This window comes from Cryptomeria japonica, chromosome 11, assembly GCF_030272615.1.
Source record: "Cryptomeria japonica chromosome 11, Sugi_1.0, whole genome shotgun sequence".
NCBI lineage: Eukaryota > Viridiplantae > Streptophyta > Pinopsida > Cupressales > Cupressaceae > Cryptomeria > Cryptomeria japonica.
In genome coordinates, this window is record NC_081415.1 from 659829007 (window position 1) to 659834559 (window position 5553).

Consider the following 5553-nt stretch of genomic DNA (forward strand, 5'->3'; position numbering starts at 1 on the left):
AGATTGTCTTGGTGCAAATTGGCAAATTACTTTGTGATTAAGAGAAATCAAGTTGAATCGGAAGCTATGGAGGAGCGGATGGGAGTGCACTTGAACAGTTCAACTGGGAAATGGAGCGACATGCAAGACATTAGGTATTTCTTAGTACACCGCCTCAAAACTTGTTTATCCAGAATTGCATCTATGTCTAAGTCTGTAGAGAGGTTGATGATCATTGTTGAGCCTGAGGAAGCTCTAAAGGTAGAAGAAATTGTCTTATAATGCATTGTCGCAAGTCCTGAGTGGTGTCCTGATCAAAGGTGATTTGTCCAGCTATATAGATTACAAAATTGAAGATTTGGGAACTCTTCACATCTACACTCAGCTGAAATCACTCTATAATAAGGACGAAAAGATTGAAGCTAAATATGCTAGGGTTTTTGAAAAAGGGTTTCATAATACCGCCTACTTTCTTGAATATTCTGAGGAAGATCACATAAGAATAATCCTGAGTTGAGTCCACGAAGAGAATATGTATCTGGAAAGGATTCACACAATTACCAAGGAAGCTATTAGGGTTGTAACGGGTTATTGCTCAACCGGTGAAGTTCCTGAGTTGAGGAAAATTTCAAAAGACACTGTCTTCAACCTAACCGGTTCTACCTTTGATAGGTGTGCCTTTTCTATCAACAATATTAGAGACCCTGCAGTGAAACTTGCAGCAATGGTGATAGGCTACCAAGTATTTTACTCCAGTAGACTTAACAGTGTTCCATCTGCACCAATTCATACAACACACAGAATGATAATTGATAATGCAGACTGTGATATTTGTGAAGCTATCAGAGTGCAGCTATTTCAAAATTTGAAATCCATTAAGAAGGACAATACTCAGAAGTTCAAATATGGTCAGTTGTTGGCTGGGTTATTTTTCTACTTTCAGAACTTTCTACTTGGTATAGGTGACATTGAATGGTCCAAAGAACAACTGGTCAATGCTCAGATCAAGAACAACATTAAGGCTGTGAAGAATACCTTTTCAGCTGCCACCAACAGGTACTTTAATGAATTCTAGAAGAAGATGAGCTTCAGAATGAGGATACCTGAAGATGTGGTAAAACACTTTGAGAAAGACATAGTCTTCACGATTACCACTGACTTTTGCTTAATGCAAGCAAGAGAACCTAGAGAGGAAGAGATGGAAGATATGAGCTACGAGGTCAATCATGACTTACTAGTTGGCTATGCTAATACCCTGTTAGCATCGCCTAAAGACAAAAAGAAGGAAAATTTGGACATCTTAGTAGTCCAAGTTGCACCTACTGAAACCAGTACTGCACCTGTAGCAAAAGCTAAAGGAAAGAAAAAGAAAAGTGATGAAAAATCACCTGTGAAGAAAACTACAAGGGTGACTCGGAGTGTCCTAACCAAGAAGGAACCAGCACCTAAAATATCTGAGAAGAAGGTGAGTGCACCAAAGAAAAGGAATAGGAAACTAATTTTGCAACCAGAGTCTGAGGGTACAGATTCTAAAGAAGAACCTAAGAAGGAGAAGGTAACCGACAGAACACCTAAGAAGGTAAAAGTAGTGCCAAAGGCAACTACACCATTAGATAGTGCCACCTACAAACCTGACACAATATTTGAGAGAACAATGAAGTCATTGGGAAGAAATAGGTTTGACAATGTTAAAGAAAATTATGATTCTTTTACTAAAGATGAGTAGAAGCAAATACTCCAACAGGTAATAACCTTGTTGAGTCACTACAGTAGATTTCCTCATGATTTAGAGAAAGATATTTTAGTCTCTTTGTATAATACTTTGTTAGATAAATGGGAAGAAGCCATTCAGTTAGAAAAGAAGATTATTGATGAAGTATTTGTACAATATTTTCCCACATTATCATCAAATGGAATTAGTGGTTTAACTGAGGAATACAAAGCATATTTTGATTTTAAAATGAGGATATTGAAGCTCCTTAATGGAAAAAGGGAAGTTATTGAGTCAGAAACTCACCAAATAGCCTGTGTAATCAAACAAAGGGAAGATAACATCCACTCTGTCAATAAGGATGAAACTACAGATGATGTTTCTCTACCGGAAATGGATGTAGAGGAAATTTTTCAAGCTGATATAGTCTATCCAACCAAGAAGAAGGATGACTCCATTATTCTTGTTGATGAAGATATTCAGGATACAGTAGTCCTATCTGGAGACAATACTGCACCGGATATGGATCCTCCTACAATCACAAAAGTACAGGATACATCAAGTGATCAATCGAGTAATCAACTAAAAGAGGTCAGTAAACCAGCAATTGAACAACTGGAGAAACCCCAATCTCTACCAGTCATTGAGATCACTCAAAAGGAGTCTATTGAGGAAGCTGTTTCTCAGCAAACAGAAGATGTGACAAAGAAAAACACAGAAAGAGCCATCATTAAGAGTATACCCCCTGAACCGGCAAAGCAAGAACTACTTGATGATGATGATGATGAAGACTCTTTAAGTATTTCAAGACCTACTAATATGAATACCTTGAGTGCATCTAAAATGATGAAGATTGCCAATGTTATGCAATCTCGTGCACACAAGAAGAGGTTGAAAGAACAAAGAATTGAGGCAGAGACAATCCAGAATGTTGTAGAAATTTTGTTTAGATTACTACCAGAAACCTTTTTTGCACATCTTCCCACTCCTATTAGCAAACTTGGTCAGTTAGTTGCATATGCATCTGATCAAATCAAATCACTTGAAGATGCTACTCAAATATCTACTAAGAAGAGCCACAAGAAGGCATATGGAGATAAGCTGGCTAAGCACATTGAAAATGGCAAAATGGCTTTATCTCATAATGGCAGTTTGTTAAAGAAAGCTATTGAATCTGGAGGAAAGTATCTTGCCTCTACCTCCAATATTAATTTCTTTTATTCTGATATTTCTAAGAATCAAGTTGAAACTGAGCAAGAAATAGAAAGGTTATGCAAGGCATATGTTCCACTCTAGGACTCCATTAATGTCTTTAACCGGTCTATAGATGAATTGCATGACAGAGTGATTAGGAATGATAATGAGAGAGCTGAGATATTCCAATCTCTAAGAGAGCTCAAGAGTCAGCTCACCTCATAGATTGACATTATTCAGAGAGCCCACCCCAGTGCATAAGCTATTCTTGCTACTCCTAAAACGTGCTCGCTTGACTCAATGGAAGAATTCCTTTCTCAGCTGTTGTCTACCTCTGAGTATACAGATAACATACTGGAATCATGGTAGAATGCTCTATCCTAGATGAAGCATAATTTCAATAATATTTTCATGAGAATAGCCAATGCATGAATTTATTTCAAATTGTAATATATGCTAAACTCTTTGATACAAATTTTTCATATATATGTATATATTTTACTTTATCATTTTGGCATTGTTGTCAAAGGCGGAGTAATAATATGTATGTGTGTTTTTGATAATTTTGTATTTATGCATGCATTAAGGGGGAGTATTACATTCAAAGGGAGTATGAGTATATATATGTAAATATGTTGTGTATGCACACTTAGTGGTATTGTATTACTCAAAATTTTCAAAGTGTTGCCATCAATGCCAAAGGGGGAGATTGTTGGCTTGATGATGATTGTAATGTATTTGTCACTTGTTGTCATTGATGAAACACTCTCACACACATATATGATAACATTGAATACCGGTGTAACTTCAATTGGTTTACACTACCAACTGGTATTTTTAAGGTCTATCTCTAACCGGTACTTTGTGTCAATCAGTATGTGCCTAAGAGATAACCTGTGGTAACACTAAGTCAGCATCAGAATTAGGATGAAGATGAAGAAGAAGATCAAGTGGAAGATTCCATGACAACAATTCACTAGTTTTATTCCAACTGGTATTAAACTGCTCTAACCGGTATCTTATTTTGTGATGAGTTACCAACACCATTTGTTGGGCGGTCATTTTTGTAATGAGTTATGTTTACTTGTCTAGATACACTGCACCTAGGGAATTGTGTTTCTATGGCCAACATAAGGTTGTATGTCTATTTAAAGACATCTTAGTGAATCATTTTGATGATGATAACATATAGAGAGTTGTTATGAGAAAAGTGTAAAAAAGATTTTGATGAAAAGTGATAAGTGTTAAGATGAAGAGCAGTGTTGAATGTACTTAGAAGGATATGATCAAGCAAGTTTTGTGTTACTCAGAACAGATAAAGCCACTCTTGTTGTTCTCTAATCATTACAATAGAACGAAATCCCCTAACTGGGTAAGCTCTAACAAGCTTCATTGTACAAATCCTCTAACAAGGTGATCCATTAGTTTGGATTCTCAAATCCTCTAGCGAGGTTACTCCTAATAGGGTAGTACTCTTAGCAAGGTATAAAGCTTCTAATCAAGCTTGGGATCTCTAACAAGATTCGCTCCTAGCAGAGCTCTTTGTAAGACCCTAATTGGTCAGTTTTCTATTACTGCAAATAGTTAACTTGTGAGTTCCATCTCACTGTGGTTTTTACCTATTTGGGTTTTCCAGGTATAAATACTTGTGTTATGGTGGATGTTCTACTTTATGTGGATGTTGTTATTTCATTTTGGATAGCATGTATTTTGTTTAACTTCTTGGTTAAGTTCATCTACCTGTTAGTTTTTAAAGTAGTGTTTGTTTTGGTGTCACTGATTCACCCCCCCCCCTCTCTCAGTGCTTTTCAAGTCCATCAAGGAGCATGAAAAAGATATGAACAAGCAAGTGAAGTGCTATTCAAACAAATCAAAAAACTCCTATTGTTTTCTAACAATTACAACAGTTAAATCCCCTAACTGGGTAAGCTCTAACAAGCTTGGTGTTATTCAAATTCTCTAACAAGGTGATCCATTAGCTTGTATTCTAAATCCTTTACAAAGGTTACTCCTCATAGGGTATTGCTTCTAACAAGGCATTATAGTCAATCCCTTAATTGGGTGGTCCCTAACAGGATCTATTCTTAGCAGGAATTTTTGTAAAAGCTTTAACAAGCTTGGCTCCTAACAGGGCGAACTTTAGAAGAGTTCAGATAGTTATCTTGTGAGTCCCATCTCACCGTGGTTTTTCCTATTTGGGTTTCCACGTCAAAAATATTGTGTCAAGTGGTGAATGTTTTTGTGGTTATGTTTCTATGATTGAATTGCTTAACTACTTATTTCACTTTGATAAGTTATGATAACCGGTAACAACAATATGAAATTAAGTTTTACTTATGTCAGTAAAAGTATTCGGAAGTTTGTGAGTTACAAGTTGTTTATTGTTATCTATTGTAAGCAGTCAACCAATTTTTCTTGATAGTTTTATTCTGACAAAGGTATTGCATTGATAGTTCTAAGTTTACTTAGAGGTTATTTCTGAGATTGGTGAAGTTAATATCAGTTTTTCTATCTACTGATTCACCCCCCCCGGCTCTCAGTAGTTGACCGGATCCTTGTTGTTTCATCATACCATCACTTTAGTGACCACCCCTCCGTTGGTACTAGATCTTTTATCTTTAATTTCAATTTGGAACAAATCCCATCTTAATCAAATAAACATCTATGGT